Below are 23,304 nucleotides of genomic sequence, written 5' to 3'. Positions count from 1 at the left end.
TAAATAATGAAGGCAAACAAGGAAAGGGAAAAGGAATAGAGAGGGAAAGGCCGGGGCAATGGAAAGTTTATAATGCGCGGACGATAACACGCGGCTGCAAAAGTTGAGGCATTTCCTGGGGGCACGCGACGAAAGTTAACACGGCCACGAGACCAGTTTCCGGGTGCTCGTAATTTGTACTCCGCTTCCCTCCGCTCCCTCTTCTGCTATCTCTTTTTCTCGAACTCCTTTTATGCCCTGCGCTCGCCTCCACTTTCACCCTTATCTGATCCCAAGTTTTCCTCGTTTTCTGTGGCTGCAATTCGTCCTGCACCGTGCGCTACGTACACGCTTTCGTTATCAAGGCTACCGAGATTCCACCCAAAGATTGCCAGTATGTGTGTTAGCGGACTGCCGCGCGACCGTCGAATCGCTTCTGCTGCCTCTACCATCAACTATACCACTTTTGACATCCCGTTCTTTCGATTATTCCCTACGAAGCCTTTATTGTACAATTTGTCACTGTATTATTTCACATAGGTCTTTATACGAATTTTTATTTGCTTCCTACTCGACAAAAGTAGATATCTAAATTTTACTTGGCGCTTCCTCCCATCAATTCTGCAGCCTTTGTCAAGAGACCAAAGGCTTCTAAAATATAAAGATTTGATTCTGACGCGAATTTTTACTTGGCTTCTAATTTTATAAAAGTGAACGTCAGGCGATAACATATGCATTTGGTGCTTCTACTATCAACTATACCAATTTTGACATCCCTTTCTTTCGATTACTCCTTACAAAGCCTTTGCAATACAATTTGTCTATGTGAAATTTGCTATTTCACATAGATCTTTATACTGTACTGTATTATTATCATGAATGTTTTTATAAGAATTTCCACACATTTGTTCTTTAAGAGAACATTAATTGTACTTGTTAATTTTTCACTTCCATATTAAGATTGTATATTCAATTTTAATGCAAGTATCTGATGTAGATTGAACGTAACGTGTTGCTTGAATTTTCTTCTTTTCCTTTTTTCTCCGTTTTTCTAGTTAATAGAATTTACTTAAGCGAATAAATAACATAGATTTTTGAACACGGCGACGCGATTGTTTACCGCATCGCGTGTCTGAAATTGATACATTGAAATGCGAGAGCGAAGTCTATCAGGCAACAGCGTAATTATAAATATTCACTAAAACGCGTTGTAGGAAAGTGTTGCCGCTGAACACTTTGGCACGCCACCGTGATTACCGCTCGTTACAGATAATATCCGTTTACGAAAGCAAAAGCCTGCATCACGAATTTCTGAAATTCACGGCTTCATAATGAACACCCTAGCATTACGCCTAATTACGGTCTACGAATACTTTCCGAACACTGTATTCAATTTCCTCGTAAAATTTCTTTATCGTTTCACCTCGTTTGAGGAATAAGTATCCTTGACCGGCTTCCACAAAGCGATGTAACCGTTGCTCTAATTGAAACACCTACGTCACAAAAACAGAAACATCATTTATTTGTATTTCACCTCGTACGGGAAATAAATACAGTTACTCGAATTAATATTCTAATAATGATCTGCATTGATTGTCAGAAGCAGAAGTAAAACAAAAATTGATTTTATCCCCTAATGACTTTGCTTCGTTAAAAACAGTATCACAATGTTCTTCAATTTTTAACAGCAATTTCCTTTGTGAACTAACAAGTCACCCTCAATAACGTCATCTAATAGTTTTATTTAAGATTGCAATGTAAAAGAAAATTTCTATGCTTTCTTTTGACACAGCACAATTATTGAAGATCCTATTAATAGGCTTTCCGTAGGTAAAGTGTTAATAAGTTACAAATAACTTAAGCGAATTCTGAAATTCTTGTGGTACTTTCAGTGATTCATGTTTCGCCTTTCCGTTTTTGTCCAGTTGTTAAATTCAATTTGAAGGATTTGCAACGTGTCTTAAGGGATACCTAAAAATTAACATATCAATTTCTGTGGAAGTTTGCTCCGAAATCATGTGTTTACCCAGTCATGTCAAAGAAAAGGATTTTCTCATCGTCGGAAGTTTCGAGAATAGCAAGGAACCACTAAGATAGAATCAATCGAATGTTAGACAATTAAAAATCATGTTTTTGCCCAGTCACGTCCGAAAAAGGATTCTCTCATAGTTGGATAAAACGCGAGGAACCACTGAGATAAAATCGATGGCGTAAAATCGTCGGTGATACCGGATCGAATTGTTAAACAATTACGGTACAAGAAGGACAGGCAGACGAACATAATTGACTCCGGTGTCTTTCCTGGCGAGGACCAGCTGCGTGTCTAAGTAGAAGCGATGCGCCCGTTCGCTAACGCGCTAACTGTTCATCGGAGAAGACCATCATTGGCTCTCGCCCACTTTTTCCTCGCTGAATATTAATTATTCCCTCGGCGGGTACACCTGCCCTCACCCTCGGGGCCGGACATACCTATACATGCTCGTGTACATGTATCACGGCTCATGATTCTCACCGCAGATTATCCTAACAGTTGTGTAACGAAGTCGGTAACGATCGGTCTCTCGAGGATACGAAACCAGCCGTGTACAGTACTTTACTGCCAGCGAGCTGCCCAGAAAATCCTGGAAAATACCCGCTGGCTCAAAGTTCATTATTAATAGTTAATGTTAATCGCAACGAAAATGACGCGTTCCTTAACTATCGCGCGGTCAAGTAACACAGCACAAGAAGCTTGGCGAAATTAATATTGCCATCTTTAGGCAAGATGGATTGTGATTATTATTTTTATTATATGCCGCGCAGTTAAATGTAAAATGATAGCTCGTTAGTTTCATTTTGTCAGCCGAATAACTGTACAACGGAGTTAGCAAAACTAATATAATCATTCTCGTGTACCCAGCAATCCTAACTGCATTCGCCACGAAGTTTCGTCTAGTTCTCCCCAGTACATTTTTTTCCAATATTTATTTCGAAAAGCAGATGTCACAGTGGAGTCTCTCGAACGCTTTCACGGTTGCGCCTCTCTATCTGTATGATTCATATTTTCTGACGTGCAACCGGTTCGACCCCGTCAGTTTTTTTTCTACTTAACACGTTTCGCGAACGGTAACAGGAAGAGAGGGAGAGAGACAAAGAGTGAGAGGGAGAGGGGGGGGGGCAGGGGGACAAAGAGAAGGCGAAGGAAAGATGAAGAGGATAACGAGGAAGGAAGGGAGATACGAGAGCGTTGGTCCACGCTGCCACGTCGAATGAGTTAACGGACAATGGCGGTCCACGTTAAAAAAATAAAGGAAAGAGGGATGAAGAGCGAGGGAAGGGAGCCCTCATTACGAGGGGCGCCCCCGGTGTATTTGTCGATAAGGGGGCCTATATGCAAATGATCGTCCCTCGCCCGGCCGACGGAAGAAAAACTTTGCCTCTCTGTCTCTCTCTCGCTCTGTTTCCCTCGGTGCACGAATAATGCTCTCTGACGGTGTACCAAAGTAGAAAAAAAGGGGGTATAATGTATCGTAATCAGATGATCAATTATTAAGAGCGCGGCAAAAAAACAACGAGGGTTGACATACGACTGACAGGACAGGAACGTATCCGGATACGAGGGGGCCTTTTCCTCTCCTCTCTCTTTTTCTCTCTTTCTATCTTTCTCTTTCTCACTGTTCTCTGTAACGAGCTTCCACGAACGTAATCGATACTCCGAGCGATATTAGAATATTCGCCGAGCGAATATGTCTCCTTCCAGAGGAAGAGCGAAATGTGATTCTCGTTTTGGTCGAATATTCGTCTGGGATTGGTATAGAAAATGCGAATCTCGGTTGGAAAATATTTCCTAGGTAACAGTATTTGCAAAACAGAATACGAGACTGCGGATATTTATGCATTTATGACGTCTGCGAATTTTTTAAGTGTAAGATGACGCAGATATTATATGTATAGAAAATCGATAGTTTCCTTTTCTCTTGTACAGCAGAAACGTTTTAGTCCACAAAAATTCTTTTTCCCCGTTCTAATTCTTCTTAAATAATCTAGGAAAATAGGAACTTGTACAATAATTGTCTAATAATGTCTAATAACGAATCCCCAAAATTTCAACCCCATTAACCGCGGTAAGAATTTTGTAACTTCGGAACAAATGAATATACGACAATGTGTCATTCGTTTTTAATAGCAGTGAAGTGTCCTTTAATTTTCCAGATATACATATATGTATGTATACATATAAAAATGTATACATATAAAAAATGATAATCGATTACTAGCGAACATTGTTGATTAAAAGTGATTAATTCGAGCATTTGCGTGCGTAAATGGGGGCGTTGAAAATGATTCGATATCAATCAACTATCTAATCGATATTAATTTGTTAAAATAGTTAAAATCCTCTAGATCAAGAGAAAAAAAGATTCATCTCGATCGTCCATACAGTTCCCGAGATAAAAATTCCGGAATACAGCGAAATTTCAATAAAACTGCGACATTTACGAAAAAAAATTGAAACTATTAATTTGAACTTTTAAGAAAGACTAACGAAAATAGAAATTTGCATAAGAAAGCTGAACCGAAACGAAGTGAAGAGAGAAATGTCTGAGAATATATCGAACATGACAAGAAGCGCATGAACAAACTCGGTAAAACCCGTTCGGAACATTGTTTAGCGATCCTGCATAGTAAATGTATCGTTTCCTTCGACCGCGCGGTCGCATAATAAATGTATCGCTTTCTTGGCCTCTCCTGCATAGCTGAGCAAACTTTTCAGGCCTGTGTATCGAGCGCACGTTAGGACAATACACTGGTATCGAGTTACCAATTTTTAATGGATGTGGATCTAGCCGCGATCACGCGTGTGATCGTCGAGGTAAAAACTGGTTGCGGCTATTTAATACAAGCGTCCGTTACGCATTCGGCTGTGCTCGTAATTATAATAACCATATGGAGATTGCTACGAAGCATTCGTTCCGACGTCTGTCAAGGGGGTGAGCTGAAAAGATTTTTTCTTTGCACGATATAACACTGTTCTTAAAAAAAAATGAGAATTTATACACGCAGCAATTGAGGACTGCTCCCCTAATTTCACAGATTCTTTTACGAATGAGAATTAATGATATTTTCATTTTACTTTTATCGCAAACAATCTTTTCTATTTTTAGTCGATGAATGGAGATCTTATTTTGCTTTATTTAAAATATGGATTTGTGATTCTGTGATTGTGGAGTTTTAGCTATAACTCGGTGAATGGTTATCGATATTAGCTGTTAGAAAGTGAAAAGGAGAGGCGTTATAGTGAATGTACCTGACTTGCGGCACGTGCCACTGAAAACAGGATAATTTGCTGCATACTCGCAGGTAGCACGAGCATATTTGGGGTGGCAGCAGGTATACGACTATATATCGAGGCGATTCTGAGGGGTGGCTTTGCCAATCAATAGATATTCATCCCCATCGAACCATCGACACTATTGTCGATACACGATGCATTCAGCTGCACCGAGGGACGCGCAGGTTGCGCTTTGATGCACCGTGCACTTCGAGCCGAAGAGATCATCGACTGCAGGTTCCTTCTGGTGCCCCTTTCAATTATTCGTAATTTTCACACTGAATACACGCATTTCAAGCACAACCAACAATTCATTCTATCACAAATAGCATCCGCATTGCTGACGATAATTGACTCTTAAAAAATTAACAAAATTTCTCCGACTTTATTACAAGCTTAGATATTTCTTTTATTTTGTTGGTACCTCCTGAACAGAAGCACATTTGTTCAACTGCACAATAGTACTCTGGGGTGCCTGGAGAAAAAATTGTCGATCCATTAGGATGGAGAAAGATGCGAGTCCAGAGCATAAATTTCGAGCGCCGGAAAAGTCTTCCGTATTCAATTATCAGCGGAAGGAACGAGGGTCGAGTTACGGGGAGAAGAAAACAAGAAGAAAGGGGCGCATATATCAAAACGAAACGGCTCTTTCGAATTTCTAATGAAGTGTGTGAACTTTCAACCCGTTTTCTAGGCGTAACCTAATTAAAGTACCGAACGCGTATGCAAATTTTCGCTCAGCGGGACACAGCCTCCCTTCTCTGCGCGTTTTGCCCTCGTGGCTCCGCTTTCAGACGGCGCGCGGCGCGGAGCTGTTCGTGCGACGATTTTTCACGGAGCGTATTCTCAGTTGTTGCCGGAATCGGTCGTTAATTAATTAATTTTATGGGGAAGGGTTCCCGGCGAATTCCGTTGCCGGATTGAAACGTTCGACCGGTACCAATTAAACGGAGGGAATTTCAATCGCTTAGCTTCTCGGCCGGATCAACGCCGTTAAAAAGGTGCACGGCTGTGCAATTTATTAGCCTGGCCATTATTCTCTTTAGTATGTACCGTGCGTCCTCTTCTCGACGTGCTTTTTCCATCGTCGAGACGTGTTAGAAAATGTTGCTGGTAACAATAGCTTGAAACGAAGTTATTAAAGTAGAAGGCAGCGCGAAAAAATTAACTAATACACATTCTGCAGGCTAAGGCATATTTTAGAAATGTTTAAAATTCACTGTTACTGATCATGTAATCAGTTTTATTGATTCAAGGACTTAGGTATCGATAGAAACGAAATTGTAATTCACTGCGATCGAGGAGAAAGTTTTGTAATCTACAGTGTATGGGGTTAGTAGAATTTGTTGGTTGTTTTCAAGGGGTGAGATAGTTAGCAAAGTGTAAAATATGTCGTGAGAATCGTGTCGTCGTCGTGCAGGAATATTTAAAAGCGTGTAACATAATACGCCGCTGGTATTTTCGCGAGCATTTGCATGCGGCCAGCCCCTACTAATTATAAATTTCATGCGGTAAGCGTGTAAGGGTTGCGCGTCTTCGATCCTGCCGAAACGAACAACGCGATCCGGATGTGCCTAAAATCAGGACCGTATGCAAATCGTGTATCCTGCGCGATGCCATCAGCTGTCTTAACCTATTCCAAGACACGATCGCGCTGGAAACAAGGTGGATCAGCCTCCTGGAATAATCCCACGCTATCCCCACCTGGAGAACCCGTTTCCTTTAGGTGGGGAGCAAATTCTGGCACACTGGCATCAACGTCAAACACCCAAAAATATTAAAATCAATCTTGTGAAATATTTTATATGACTTTCAATTTTAATTTGTCTGATCCGGACCCAGTTAAAAATATTTTTATTTTGCAGGAGGCTTTCCAACGAAATTTAGAGACGAAATGCGAAAGTCTATTGTCTTTCACGCATTGTGTTTCGACTAATGCAACAAAGCCCGCAAGACGAAGCTCCATAATTTGACTAATGACCATGCTTAGTAAGAGGGCAGGGCATTGTCTTTATTGCGTCGTTCTTCGACTGATGCTGATGATCGCTGCTGCGCCGATCGGAGATTAAACTCGGTGATTAATATATTTAATCATTTCAGCGACAATGTGAACGTTGGAAAGTCACGTTTCCGCGACCTTTGATTCGGCGCAGAAGTTCCAGAGAAGGGGGCACCGTTTAAGTCGTAGAATTCCGTAGCGCGGCGTCTTAATTGCGGTCGCAATCGACAATTTGTACGGGAACGGCTTAACGAACTTTTCCTTTGTCACTGGGCTCTATCGATTCCGGGTGAATGCCGAGTCGCCCCCTGATACGGGCCAGAGGGAGGACGGCGGCCGGGTAGTAATAATTTTTTAAGAACTCTCGACTTCTTTCAACGTCCCCGTCCTGGGGTGCATTTCCGCGGTCGTGATTCGTACAAATTGTAATTTAACAGTGACGAGAGAGAAAGACTAGAAGCAGAGAGAGATGAAGGGGGGGGGGGAGAGAAAGAGAGAGAGAGAGAGGGTGGGTCGGTCGTTTTGCTCCTCGTGGAATTTTATCGAGAGACGTAATCCCGAGGAGGTGGGAGGCGCAGGGTCGTTTAATAACGTAATTAGCTCGGAGGATCTGGAATTTCTGCGGCAGATCGGGAATAAATTAATGCAATTATCCTTGATCGAGGGCGGGGGGGGGGCGCGACTGGACGAAAGGGGTGGAGGCTCCAACTTCGAACCCTGTTCTCCGACTCCGGTCCCGTTGCCCCCCCCCTCACCCCCTATCGCCGTCTAGCAACGCGACAGGAACGATTTGGTCTTTCCTGTACTCATTGTCGGCTCTCGGTCTTTCCCGGCGAACAGCTGAAAGCTACTTCGGTTTCGGTCCTCGAGGAATGCTTATTAACATCTCTTATCGATTCGTCTCACCCAATTAACTTGCTTCTCTTATTTTCCTTTCTTTTTTCTTCTCCTTTTTCTCCGCGTGCTCGCAGCATCCTCCAGCCAGCGCCAAATGAATACCAGCCCCGCGGGTGGTTCTCTTTTAATATGCTAAACATTTCGCCGTTCGCCCCTCCGGGGGAAACGCTCCTAAACGCTCTCTGACCACCGATTAATAGTTGCCTACGTTTTTGGTAACCCCGGGTGAGGTGTCACGGGCAATTATTCGCTCAGCGATACGCCGCGCGGTGGAGAGAGCCGGGGACTCTGTGGCAAAAAGTTTGCAACTCTTGAACGGGCGAGGATAAACAAATGTTTCTTTGGTTTTTAGCGAGAGCGAAGCGTTCTCGAATTTCCAAGCTGAACAAAGTAGCATGGAATATGCCTAGATGCAAAATTATAAACGATTCTTAGCGAAAATTGTTGATCGCGCGAGCTTCCGCAGGTGTAACTGGGGGCGCTGAAAAGAATTCGATGTCTATCGACGTTCGAAACAATATTAAATCGATAAAATAGGCTGAAACTTCTAGATTAAAAGGAAGAAAGGATCAACTCGTTCTGAATATTATTAATGTAAAAAGAAATATTACAAATAAACGAATGTACTAGCTGATGCAAAATATTGCCAACGAAAATATTTCTGTTTTACAGAGGTTAGTTGAATAAATTAATTTTTCTGTCCTCAAATCCAAAATAGAATGCGCTTTATGGAAAAAGATATACGATCCCCATTACTAAGGATAGCCGACGACGTTTATTTCCGTTGACCCTGATCTATGAACACCGATCTGAACGCCGGGCTGCGATCTGTAGTGGATCACAGAGGCCGGCGACGTGATCTCGCACGAATTAACCGCTCCTATATGAAAAACGACGCTTAACACGCACGACTATGCTCGTCACGAACAGAAGAAAAATAAAAAAAATACGTAGGAGAGAAGGGAGAGAGCCTCGCATTATTTGGGCGAAGAAGGGTCGCGCCTTTCGTTCTCCTTTTGTACATGTAGCATTATACGAGTTAGATTCTCAGGCACGAATCTGTGTGTTAGCATGCAAATGCAATAACAAGAGTGCAGGGACGTAGCTGATTTCCCGATGCACCCCAACGGTCTAATCAAGTCAGGGTAACGACGCTTGTAACGTGCTAATGGCTCCGGTAAAGTCAATATCCGGGTTTTTAAGGTTCAATCTTCGATCTGATACGACCTAACCGGGTAAACTTATTGTCCATTCTAGATCGTATAAAGTTTATACAATTTCTAGTTAAAAATACCACGAGACGAACTATGTACTCGCTTTTGTAATTCTTCATTACGGGGTGGTGTAGTACAATTTTATAGAGTGAAATGTAACTATAATTTTATAGTAAGGTAGATAATATCTTAATGACATTAAAGAGTGAATATTTAATTTCAAAAACTATCGTTCTTATAAAAACCAGTGATTGGCTAGTATTAATTCGTTCTACTTAGTGGGATTTTTATTTCAGACGATTAATATTAGACGATTAATATTATTGTCAATATATGGCACAATATATTGCATAATAATATTGCTGGCTTACCCACACGAGACAATACTGTTGCCCAATAAGTTTTTAGCACGTGGAATAAAAGGGAAGCAAGTTGTGTGGATATTGCATTAGTTATAGCTTTAAAACGAGCTACGTTAATGTTCACTAGAAATTGTATGTGTTTCATGGTGTTGATAAAAAACCTGAAGATTGTGAATATTAAAGCTCGGAAATGGCTGGCACAGTTTAGCCCAGTCAGAAGAGGGTTAATTGTATGAAACAGGATCAATGAGAAGGAGCAGACTGCAGAAATTAAACGAATCTCCGGCAGATGTGCCACCGGAGCTCTGGTCCTGTAGGAGAGGAGCCCTCAAGGTAGCTGTGCAAAGGGCCCATTACGCGAACCGGCTCCGGAACAAGAAAAAACGACACATTGTGATGGGATGTATGCGCAAAGGGTCGCACCGTGGGACTAGAACAAAGCGCCGCGATAAAAACTGGGCATGAATCCGAGGGCTTGGTTGCTCGAGACGTCGGAGTAGGAGGAGGGGATAACGGGGGGCCAGTGGGGGCCCTATGCTTTCAAACCTGCTCCAATAGTTTCAGTCATCCGCGCGTATTCGGGCCCGCGTTTCCACTCGTCCTTCGCCTCTTTCAATCCGCAAATTCTTCTTTCAAATATTTCGCTACCACTTATCGGCTCAATCATAATCGCGTCTCTTACGGTCAAGACAGGTGCGTGTGTGCGAGATACAACTACGATCTTTAGCAAAGTTTCGAGCAATTTTTAGTGTAGTTTAGCTCCATGGTAAATCAGAAATTCATTAATTTCTCTTGCAAGTCGGCGCTTGAATTTCCGTGATTTGTTCCGAGTGTAATAAGTTCTTCCACGAGCATTGCAAATTCTCTTTCGTATTTTTGGAAGGAAACATACATATTTGCGGTAGCATGATGGAAATCCAGTGGAGGTGGTGATTTTTCTTTTGGAAAATGTAAAAGACAATTCGCATCACTTATGGAATGACTTGGTACATAGTCGACAGCCTGATTTTACTGAATCAATTGCAAGTAGAAATTGCATAAAAGTGAAATTTTCCCTTTTGATAATTTCACGAATGAATTCTTCTGAAAATTCACAGTTTGGTATTTCACCAATTCACTTTTGTCATAAATGCATAGAAATCGCAGTTCACTGATTATAATACTAGAATTGAATTTAACAAAAATTGCTATATGCCATTATTTAAAATATTGTTTACATTATTAGATATGTTATTATCAAATCAATTACTAAACAGTTAAGTACTGTATGAGGTATTACATCAATTTCATATCCACCAAATTAAAAAAATCGTAGAGAATGGAAATATTTTAGGTCGGTAGAGACGTTTAATTTTAGAGTTAAAATAGCTCCGAGTGCAAAGGGTTAACACGTAAAGTTATCATCATTTTTCGAATGGTTTTATGAGAACACAGGATTGCAGTAAAATTACGAACATGTTCTTACAGCCTCGCTGGCATAGTGAGGATGCCAGAGCCGTTTTAATTCATTCGCAGGGAGCTCGTAGTGACAAAAGATTTTTTGCGCGGTCGGAGCCGACATGTGGATTCATAGGAATTTACAAAAACAGGAACCGGAAAGGAAGCAGGATCCGTGGGATCCCTAGAGGCGGGAACCGGTATAATGTCATCCCCTCTCGTTCGATTCGTCCGCGTCCGATCCAATTGTAGTTCCATCTTGGATTCCAGCAACCAGTTTTCAAGCAACTCGCATTCGCCTAACTCGTTCTCGGCGAACAAACAACAAGAGCACGTGACACCGTGGTAAATAAACCAGTGCGAGAAATTCCAAGGAGCATCACGTATCCTTCGACGAGAGAAAATGTGAAATAAACAGTGACAATAGTACAGTATTGTAATCAAAAGTGAGAGAATATCAAACTGCAAAGGAAGTTTCAATCGATGTTTATGGCGAAGCTGGTGCGTTCGAATAGTTTGACGTTCAATGGGGGTGTTTCGCTAAGATGGCCGCTGCGGCCGCACTGTGGGGATGTGGAGCATTAGGGCATTTCGGGGTATACACCCCTGCTGTGGGGTGGCTGACTTTCCAAGATGGACGGGGGAGACATTTTCGAAAAGAAATCGAACACTTCGTGATATGTTGGATTTAAAAATTCAACCCTTAAGTACTACAGACATTGAAACTTACGGAATCACTGTAGAAGGTCTTCCGGGCCGCTAATATTTATTGCGTTATTATTAGACTGGAGATCTTCATCCGAAATAAAAATTTTCTACATAAATTGCATGCGACAACAACCAAACAGAAATATTTTAAAAATCGCAACAAAGATTATTGACATTTTAAAATTCTTTTCATGCTCATTGTTAATTATTACATACATACACGTGATAAATAAAAATTCAATTCAGTTATTTCTACTTTATATGTTGCTAATGAAGTGTTCTAAACGAAATTGAAAAATAAAAATTCTGAGACACAGATGAATGGAAATTGTGAGTGACCTCACACACACGGTCTATACTCTATAGTACACGAAGGTTAATATTTGTATCAGCAATTAGAAAAATTGGTTTTACTACGTTAGAAAACAAATTAATTCACGCTGGAGCTACCGGATTCCTTGAATCGATTGATCTCGAATTTTTTTGTTCTGCGGTTATCAAGATTGAGAAGATCCTTTGTAGGAAATTACGGATTTTGATTCAGTCGAGCGTACGAGGGTAATTAAGTGGGACACGCTGTACACGATAGCTGGATAGCTTGCCCCGAATCGACCGGAAACTCGCGTAGAAGTATCGTTCGCAGCGTAAAAACGCTGTCGATATTAAATACGCGAGTTACACGCGAGAGTTTCGAGTCTACCTGGTTAGCCGGGTTTTCATCCCCCGCGATATAGAGGGTGTAGGAGGCGCGTCTCTGGAGAAAGAAGAGCTAAAAAAGAAGAAGAGAGAGAAGGTAGGGCCGCGTATGGATTTGCTTGGGGCCGTTTCAAGGGAGAGAGAGGTTAGACCAGGGCGGTTTGAAAATGATGAAAAAGCTTCTTGCGTCACTGTCAGCCTCTGTCGTCCCTCTCGCCCCTCCCGTCCCTTCCCTCACCCCTCGTCACCTACAGAAGAACCTACACCCTCGTCCCTATCCATCTTAATATTATTATTTCATTCCGCGAGCCTGTTTTTTAGAGGCTCTCATCTTTTCTCCGCCGTCTCTCCCGCGCCGTCTTTCTCTCTTTCTCTCTCGCTTTATTTTTCCTGATCTAATCGTACGAATACGACCTCCGGGTTTACTCCACGGTGGAAGCCCACCTTCTACCCCCGCGTTCACCCCCTCGGCACCGATCTACCCCCGGTCAGGGGACACCCTCCACCTTCCGGAGCACCATCACTTACGGATCAATAGGGTATGGAAGATAAACGCATCTAGAGGGGATTCAGAGGGGCTGTCGGTCGAAAGCAGGAGAAAGAGGAAACGCAAATGGCATCCGAGGCAGACTGCCGGCCTCTTGTCAACAACCTGCAGGAATTGTGCTGTTGTTGCTGCGTCGAGACTCGCGATTTTTACCGCCACTCTGTATACCGTCCTCGACGTCTTAGCTGCCCTGTTTAGGCTCTTCGATGGCTACACTTAACAATTCCGAAAGAAATCCTCAGCTACCTGGCTGCTAGCTAAATTGCTGAACTGGTTTTCTTTGGCTAAAGCGTCGAAACTATTGTCTTTTGGGCTTGGGCGCTCTTTTCATTGTATTTTTATGTTGATACGTCAACCGTGTTCATTTTTGTTAGGACCTGCAAGGTTCGAGAAGCAACTTTCCAATTTTCATGGGTGCTGGTTTTTGTTACTAAACATATCGTACAACATGTCAGATTTATTAGAGGAAAGATATGAAAATGCTTGTCGCACGGTGGCTCGAGGTACATGATTTTCGCTGATTATAGTGATTCGTTGTTGGCCAGACGGCGATCGCCGCGACGTTTCATTTCCAGGGCGCATAAATAGCCAGCAGCCAGGAACAGAAAACATTTGCGAGCAGCTTTTCCGTCTTTATCTTTTTCTTCTGGTTCCTCCGTGGCTGCTCCTCTGTCTTCTTCGAGGGTCCTCTCTCTACCCTTGTCCCGGTTTTCTTGCCCAGAGGGTGCTAGAGCCAGAGGTGGGCGAAACTTTCGAACGAATTTGCATGTCGCTCTCCTAACGATTTCCTCCTTCGAGGAGAGAGAACTCGGCCCTCCATCCTCTCTCCGTTCATCGATAAAAGAAATGACGTTGAATAAGGTCTCCCTTCGGTTCGGCGCGAGATACTCGCGATAACGCCCGCGAGATTCGTCTCAAATATATTTTAGGGAGCTCATCTTGATATGGAGATTGGTCTCCTTCGATCTTCGAGTCCCGAGAATATCAATACTATTTACGGGAATGTAACCCGGCAGGGGTTTCCGAACGATGCCAGAAATCTGCGCGCAACAGTTCACTGCTCCTGGAGAAATTAATATTATTTTTTGATAAATTTATACATTGATTATTCTAGCTGTTGTAAATTGTTCTAGGAATTGAGGAAAACGACTGTTTTTGTAAATTGTACTACCTGCCTTTCAGAAAAATTGTTTACGAGTATAGAATGACAAGGCATTGAAATTTGAATTAGAGTGGAGCATTCCTGAGTGTTTTGGACCGATCTAAAAATGTAATTCCCCAGATTTTAATATTCCTTGCTCTCCGAAGTATTCAGGAAATCCCCGGCCGAAGACAAAGAGATTTTTCTTCTTTGATCTTCAGTACACTGGCAGCGGAACATTCGGGAGGAGAGCTTTGAGCCAACTTTGGAGTCCAATCGTGTCCTAGACTTTCCAATATACGGAGTAACTTAAGCCGTGTCTGCACTGTCTCGGGTTAAATCGCATAGTTTCGTCTTGTGGCTCCATTCGATCACATGTTGAGCTGTTGCATAAACTTCGAAACATACCTTTCATTAACGAAATTTTTTTTAACAAATTACAAGAGGTGGAGCCAATGCGCAGTTATTGTTTACATTTTTATTTGTTCGGATATCTTGAACAGTTGTCGAAAAAAACACTTGCGAAGTTTGATATTCGTAATCCTTCTGGTAACTTAATTCTTTCGTGATGAGGTTGACAAAAAATATTCTTTTCTACCCTTAACCAATGACCTAAAATTTTGAAAAAAATATGTGGAGTAGAGTTAATGTGCTTGTATTACCTGCTTTTCGAGTTGTTCAAACATCTTACGTAGTTGTCGCAAAAAAACACTCGCAAAGTTAGGTATTTTTAATTACCTTTCAACTCTTCCATTATAAGGTGGTCAAAAACTATTTTTTCTAACCTCGGCAAGCACCCCAAAAATTTTGCGAAAATTGCCGGAGATAGAGTCAACGTGCAGCAGAATCTCTCGAGCGGTAACCGAGGAAATCGGCGTTTCCGAATCATTTATCCGGGCGTCTATACATTTTGCAGAGGCTCGGCGCGGCCCGCGAGAATTAATGAGAACGTGACCATAAAGTACTCCCGCAGGAAGGATAGAGAAGCGTCGGCCGAGCTGTTTATAGACAGCAAATTCTCGTGGTATCCAATTATTTTGATATCCCTCGCCATAAATCTGCGGGACACGCGAGATAACGCGGTTTCGGCTCGGCTCCCGGCATAAACGGCGCCTCGTTTTTCAAGCTTCGTGAATTTTTATCGTATCGCGACGCTTCCGACCGCGCGTGCCATATTTCCCCGGCCACCCGATAGATTTTCGGCCGTGCAAAAATACTGTCGTGCAAGATAAAATAAAAGCGAAAACGAAAATCGGAGAAAGAGAGAGATACCATACCGCGCTCGGTTTCGGATCACCGCAAAACCCGCCCACCGACTTCCTCCTGGTTTTTTCTCTCTATTTTCTATCCGATATCTCAATCTCTCTCTCTTGCTCTTTCACGGCTATACTTTGTCTCTCTCTCTCTCTGTATGTGTGTGTGTTCCCCTCTCTTTTTTTCAATCGCCGGCACGCCGTCGGTATGAGGGTGGATGGCAATATTCGAAGCGAATCGAGCCAAGCCCGCTTAATATCAGCAGATCGAGGCACAAATGAATATTCATTAAACACATTTTTCCGATTTTAATTACATCCCCTAAGCGGATCTGGCCTGGGCTTACGCAGCGGTTCCCTGCCTTTCCTCTCCACCAGTTTTCTACTATTCCAGGGCCCCGTCTCTCTCTCTCCCGTTTCTCCGCTTTCCCTTTCGACCTGTACTCTCTCTCTTCTTCTCTCTATTTCTCTGTCTTTCTCTCTTCTCTCTCATTTCTCGCTCTCTTCACATCGCGGCGCCCGCTTTTTAATGAAATCCGCCGCGGCCCAGGAACAACGCGAATGCCATTATTAATATCACCGGTCTTATCTTTCGGCGCAATAAAGAATTACTTTGTTATTAATTTCGATGTTCCCCCCCTATCCAACCTGGAGCCAACCGAAGCCCTCTAGAGTTCTTCGCCGCTGTTTCGTGTTCCCGAATCGAATGAAATTGCTATAGCCGGCGCATCGAACCGGAGATACCTCTCGTCGAAGGGTGTCCGGAGACTTCCGGTCGAGATGCTCGCCGATTTAATTTGGCAAAAAACGAAAGAGACACCGATGATCGCCAGCGACGCGGAAACGCACTTTTTGTCTCCCGTTTGATGTCTTCGACCGGCTAAGCAAATTTCACCCGTCGCTTGATGCACTGCCAGCACCAACTTTCGATCCCTCGCTTTCTTTCGCACTTTGTTTGCTCTCCCCTGTCCTTTGAATTATTATTAGTCGATGCTGCGAACCATCTGATTAATAGTTTTATTTGGTTGTTGGTTTATTGTTAGATGGTGGATTCTGAAATGTGTATAGTACCTATTTTTACTTTACTTATAGCATGAGGAATTTTAAAGAATTTATTTAGCCAATGGTGTATGCATCGAGCAATAAATTACACTACTGTACACAATTAGTATACACTTACATTATATCAGATGATTGCATAAGTTCGTGCCCGATTTGAAAATAAAACTCCATGACAACCATGGACAACAAAGTCCTGACAACCACAGATATAAAGAGAAACTCCACAGTGAACGAATAAAAGTGTTACCTCGTCTTGATTAAAACGAGAATTTATTGAACCAGTGACGTATGCATCGAGTAGCAGAGTACGCCCGCATCAGGGGCCGATATACCGTGGCCCTCTGGTCATTGATACCACCGTATGAATCTTCTATCAAATACAGTATTTTTGCTTCATTTTCACCACGAAGGATTATGCAGCGGTTGAAATGAAGTTTCGCCAGCTCCTACCAAAAAACAGGAATTTGTTTAGCCAGTACCGTAGCCTGATCCGCGATAGTACCGGGTGTCGGAGGGGTTGTTAAACAATCGTCGGCAATCCTCCTTGTGATCTCCAGACGGCCCCGAATTTTTCTTTGTGCCCTCCCCCATCGTCGCCGTAACACGGGACACCGTGCGCACACATGACGCGATGGCGAATGGTGGCGTACCGGGACGCATGCGCCCCCTCATATTTTTTCCTCTTCTTTCTCCCGTACTCCACCCCAACGGAGGCTACTCGCAAGACGAGGGTTTGGTTTGGTTTGGCGGTCGGGGGTGCGGGTCTGCGAAGGTAAGGGTGTTGCCACGGGCAACGCTAACGAGCTCCATGAGCGACGTTAGATAGAGCAACACACCCCCATGTTACCCTCGGAATTCCCCTCCCCCTTTCCACCCCCTTCCCAGCCCCCTCTGTTCCTGCCACGGCTGCTACGACAAACCCCGTAGAAAGTTGGTTATGTATAAATACTCTCTCTTACGCGGCTACCGTCTATGCGATACGAAGGATGAGAGGACGTTGGGGAAAAAGGAGAAGAGAGAGAGAGAGAGAGAGAGTAGAGAGAAGGAAGAGAGGAGAGAACCTGGCCACGTTGTTCCACGTGCACGTCGATTCAGTCCGCGGCTTTCTTCCTTTTTGTTCTTGCCCGCGTACGGACGTAATTTAACCATTTTCGTTCGGGATACGGTTTTCTTGCCGCTCCCCAAGCCCTTTCTTCCGTTCCGACGATCTGTGAAGTCGATTGCCGGCTACGGAGAGACTTCGATCGCTCGTGGATTCGCCCGAACAACCTCCGGGAACAACTACACCCCATGGTACACCACCCGCAGGATTGCATAATGTCTCCATGAAAATTTTAGGACGGAGGACGCTCAGGATCCCACTCCCGATCGCTGTGGAAGTTAATTTACAGAAATTGGAACTGCGAACAAGTTATTTTATGCTTCCAAGTGCTCTTTCTTGGTCTGAGAAATGTACAGATTTATTATCAATTAGCATTTTGCTGTATATCCAGTTTTAGAAGATCAAACTTGTTGTGGACGTATGAAGTTCGCATCGATAATAATAATTTGGGAAAACTGGTGTCTTTTTGAAAAATAATCGATTTCAAGTCTCTAGCTCATCAGGAAGTTAGTTTAAAATCAATTGCAAAATTTGCCACCGAACAAACAAACAAACAAACAAGAAAGCGAGCTAATAAAAACGTGGTAAAAAAAATCTAGTTGGCCGTCTTAGAGCCAAGGTTGGGTCTTTCGATCCCTTTTGACACGAGAAAATGAAAATATTCTTCATTTTTGCCAATTTGGAAAGATTTCCGGTATTTCACAAATTTACTAATTTGTATATATGAAGAGGTGCCTAGTGAATCATAAGATTTGATTTTGAAAATAAAATAGTTGGTTGCATGTCGCGGGGGTCGAGTGTTAACGCGTTTTTAAGTGTCCGCGTCGTATCAAGGGCCAGGAAGGAATTAATTTGTCCTAAAAGGGTTCTTTCTTTTAGGAAGATGTTCAGGGTGAGGATCACGCAGCTAGGGGTGAATCAGCGGGGGTTTACCGGCCGCGACGAGCCGTGGGAGGGTTATTGTCGGAGCGGGAAGGCAATTACGTAATCAAGTAATTAGTCCCTGACCTCGGCTAACAGGTTCCACCGTGCCATTCAACCGTCCTGATTTCCTACTGAATCTCAACTTCCTTTCCTCTCCGTTTCTTCGCGCGCTACGCCGCTTTGTGCTCTTCTTAAAGACAACCGCCTCGCTTCAGTTTTATTTTTCGAATTATCCCGCGGATCCTGTATGCGATTCTCCATTTTAACTTTTTCAATTCAGCCTCGTGGACGATGTTCGTCGTTAAATTAAACTTGTTGTAATTTAAAATTGTTTCGCTACTTTATTTTCATTCAATTACGCCGGAGTTGTTAAGAATATTTAATCTTTGGTTATTCGTATTTTCTGCATAATTACTCGCATCGAGTCTCGGTACATGTATACGTATGTGTAAATATACTCGGTAAATATACGTATGTGTATATTTATGCAATTTCTTCGTATGTCACTCGTTCTTCCATGTCTCGCGCCATTCTCTATACCAGATATTTTAATATTAATAATATAATAATTCTGTATAGTGATTTCTTCTCTTGTCAATCTTCCTATAAGCCAATCTATTATCTCTACGATTCTACTCTCTCACAATACCTTTTCGATACTTATTAATTCTCTCCACCCCTTCATAGTCCTCTGTCTGGCGCACACTGGGTAATTTGGTCGAAACTCGATTCAAAATCAAAGAACTTTCGATAGAAATGAGGTAGAGCGATGAAAATTTTTTTAAACCAAAGCTGAAACATTGCAGAATATGGGAAAAATAAGGAGATTATGGTAAAAACGTTTTTTAACGTTGAGAAAATTCGTTAAACTTGCACAATTTCGAGAAAATTGTGGTTATTCCAATACCACGCCGGGAAAAAATTTTTTTTTGGACATGCTGTACATCATTTCCCGTAGATTTTTTCACGCTGATTTCAAATCTGGTCTCAAAATTTGTCTACGACCTCAGAATTTTGCAAGAAATCATGTGTAATCATTTTTTCATTGAAATGATTTGATAATCCCGTAGTTTGAAGGTATATTGTATTCTCATATGTAAAACACAATAAAATTAAACATAATGAAGTATTTGAACGTTTATTTGACGTATATCACTTGACTGTATTGTAGTTCACTTGCGTGACTGTAATGTAATTTAAATTAGATATCTATTTTCCATGATTATATTTTCATTTACACAGGAAGTAAGGTAAGTATTTAATCTATTCAACTTACTTCTCATCAACGAATTCTTTAACTTCTGCTGATATAAAATAAGAATGAAGTATCACTGTGCGTCCGCTGTCCACCAGCGTCATGTCTGACCACGTCCGACCGTTTCTACTTCCTCGAAAGTCCACGTCGCGTGAACGTTGAAGCTCGATTTTCCGGGAAACGAAGCTCCCAACAAAATCGACCGTTGTTCCGCGTGTTCGGCGTATTTTTTAACTAAAATGTTACGGTCCGTTCAGGCGCAATCGCGCGCAAAAAGAAGTAGAAAAACGGTTTCTATTTAATTGACTCGTTTGCCGATCGATCGCAAAGTTATTTCACGTGCTGCAGCATTCCTCCGTTCGCAAAAAGGTGGAAGCCACGGACGAGCGAGAGAGCAGTGAAACAGCTAAACGAACGACGAGGTGGGGGAAGAGAAAGGGAAAGTTTGCGCAAATTAAAAGACTCGCTTTAAGCAGTGTGGTATCGCGTGGGAAAATTGTTTGCGCTGGTTCGATACCGATTTCCAGCGTAGCGTCGCGTCGCGTCGCGGGCTCTCTTCCGCTTCCGGTGAAGTTCCAGAAATTTTGTCGCTCGTAATGCGACAGTATACGGAATAGTTTCGAATATGCAGATACCGCGATGGAGTGGCCGTTTTTTTAAAATCTCCGCTTCTCCTGGCGGGACGCAGTTCATGTAGAAATATTTATTGGAGCGAGAAATGCGACAAGGGTACCCCGGCGGACCGCTTTTTTTCGCGAAACTTTCGAACAAATTTTTTAAAAGCACGATATATAAAGACTAGATGAGGTAGCGGGAGGATGGGCAAACGAGTTTCGCGCAAATTGGAGAGTTCCTTTTCGCGAACACGGTAAATCGTTATATTTGAACTGCGTACAACGCCGCACGATAAAAAAAAGAGGACGAGGGAGAGGGGAAAAGAGAGGAAGCGAGAGAGAGAGAGAAAGAGAAATTCTATTCCACTGCTCCCGGGGCCGCGTACGATTTCGTCTAATGAGATACTCGTGTATCAAGGGAAGGGAAACGTTAAGCATTGCGACGCGAGTTTTTGTTTTCGAGAGATCAAAGCCACTGCCGCCGACTGTACGTCTGCGTACGTTCCGCCATGTCGTCGACAATTATCGAGAATAATTCGACGTTTAATAACACGGTAAGTGTTATTTGAACAAATGAGCGAGCAGATAAATTACGTTAATCGCGGTGTGCGTAATTTGCGCGTACATAAATCGCGGTTTCGTCTGGTGTTGGTATGTTTGAGCACATTTGTTTCAGTACTTCGTAAATATTCGTCGAAAATAAACATTTTATTCAGACAAATACGAGGTAAGAGTGGTTGAATTGATGGTAGAAATTTATTCGTTTACCTGTAATCTCTGTGATTTAGTTTGGAGTAGTACGAGTACGTTAGCAACGCGGAATACATGAAAGAATGTTGAATATTCAGAATGTTGGTCTGGGGTATGGATTATGGATATGTTGATTTTATTATTTATAATTGCTGGATTGATTTATTTTAGTACGTTTCTTACGTGTTAAGAAAATGTCGAAATTAATTAATAAGATCCTGATCTAGTTTGGTATAAATATGTTTATCTACGTTAAAATTGTAAGTGAAATTATTAATGAAATGACAAGTTGAGTTGAGAAAGTGTCGCAATTAATATGTCTGTAGTTCCCAGTTTGATGTAGTATAGACGCGTTTAAATTACAAGTGGAACATTTGTTACTAAAACAATGAATTGCGTAAAGAGTGTCGAAATAAAAGAGACGCGATATTTACGTGATATTTCAGCTCGTCCGCGTCGCGAGTAAACGAGGAGAAATATTCGACAGACACACTCGTCTCTCGCCGGGTACAAAAGAAATGATGTCAAGAGTTGTCTGGGAATTTCGAATATTTCATATCTCCTTTGTTCTACGGTGAACATTGCGGGCACCACGTCGTCGTCCCAAGAAATGAAAAAAAATCCCCGTGATCACACAGGATACAAGAGGGTGGTTTTCCGAGGGGTGGGGATTAACATCGAAGGCAAGAGGAAGGAAGAGACTGACGGAACCTTACTTATTGCTATGTTTTAATATAACGATGCTGTAACGATGCTTCGTCTGCTGTTGTTCTCTCTTGTTTTTCCCATTATCCCCGTCGCAATTTATGCTTGGATAATTCAGGATCCTCGGTGTGTCTTAATACGGTTGCCTTGTCCTTATAAAATATTCACACCCGACGCTTTTTTTCCATTCTGTAGATTTTACGATTATGCTCTTGGAAAAAAGTCATTCAAAAATCTATTCAACCCCTTAACCGTTTATGACTGGTAAACTCGTCGATTTCAACAATTTCCTCTGATTAAAGTAATGGATATTTACAATTTATCGGCGCATTATTTTGCGGAAATGGGTAAAACGAGGAAGCTATTGTTTCGTGATGGGAGAACAATGAAGGAATTTATTTTATCGAGCCACTGAGACAGCCACGAGTTTAGGCACAGAAAGAAACAATGGCATGCTTCACAGTGCGATAACGTCGCAAAAAATTCGCTACGAGCGTTCGATCCCCTACATGCCATGCGCTCGTCACGCGTTAGATTTCTTCTTTCGAGATAAAAACCATACAGGACCATTATCCAAGTGTCACGCCTCGATTTCGATGGAACGTAACATGGAACTTTCGAAACTATCCTTTCGAAGACCTACATTCTACTAGAACTACCCTTAACAAATTTTCAACTGACTATCATAAAAATTAGCAGACATAAAAACGATCATACATTTATTATTATTTGTGCAGAGATAATTATACTAAAATTATTCTCTCAGAAAATCACTATGTTTCTGAGGGGGATTGGACTGCGAGGGAGAAGGCGAGGTACCTTTCAGATATATTATTAAATACCACTCATTTATTCAATCGTTCTAATATCTGTATCCTGTTAATACAACTTGGATTTTCTCGCTGTGTTAGTACACTTTTGTCCAGAAATTAATCAACCAATAGAACGTCTAGCTAATGGAACATTCGGCTAGTGGAATGGCTCGCAATGGTGGAATGTTCTACTGTATTTTATAAGGCTTTCGACGCTCCAATCGGCCGAAATGTATCCGCAGAGACGCCTCATTTTGCATTATCATACCGATCCCGCCTCTTTCCGTCTCTTTTTCGATAGAGTGGCGGGGGGGATGGGGCAAGGATTTTCCGACGAAGGGAAAATCGAGTCGGGAATGGAAACCCGTTTTCCTAGATCCCCGAGAACGCGGATCGCCCGGTCCCAGGTTTGTTTGGACGCGCTTACGCTTGCACTCCCCTTTTCCTCTTCACCGTAGACGGAGCGAAAGATGCAGGGAGGATTCAAGGGGGTGGGGGCGGCAAGCATTATAGGAATTGGATTTAGAGATGCCACG

At 42.4% G+C, this 23,304-nt stretch overlaps 1 protein-coding gene and 1 long non-coding RNA gene across 5 annotated transcripts in view; both read right to left on the bottom strand.

Annotated features, from left to right (window-relative positions):
- Mesr6 (misexpression suppressor of ras 6) overlaps nt 1-23,304 on the bottom strand; it is a 764,580-nt gene that overhangs the window by 3,272 nt on the left and 738,004 nt on the right. The gene's annotated exons all lie outside the window — the stretch shown is intronic.
- On the bottom strand, nt 903-17,351 carry LOC143208887 (uncharacterized). 3 transcript variants are annotated; one of them, XR_013008998.1, is made up of 3 exons: nt 17,109-17,351; nt 16,854-17,052; nt 903-16,597 (listed from the first exon to the last, which is right to left on the bottom strand). It is a non-coding gene; the product is annotated as an uncharacterized LOC143208887 (long non-coding RNA). The 3 variants fall into 3 exon arrangements; XR_013008997.1 differs by having other exon boundaries at nt 903-14,213; nt 14,326-16,597; nt 16,854-17,312; XR_013008999.1 differs by having other exon boundaries at nt 903-14,903; nt 15,030-16,597; nt 16,854-17,301.

Source organism: Lasioglossum baleicum, chromosome 5 (genome assembly GCF_051020765.1).
Source record: "Lasioglossum baleicum chromosome 5, iyLasBale1, whole genome shotgun sequence".
NCBI classification, from domain to species: domain Eukaryota; kingdom Metazoa; phylum Arthropoda; class Insecta; order Hymenoptera; family Halictidae; genus Lasioglossum; species Lasioglossum baleicum.
The sequence above is the reverse complement of the archived record's forward strand: the minus strand, read 5'-3'. Positions and strand labels throughout refer to the sequence as shown.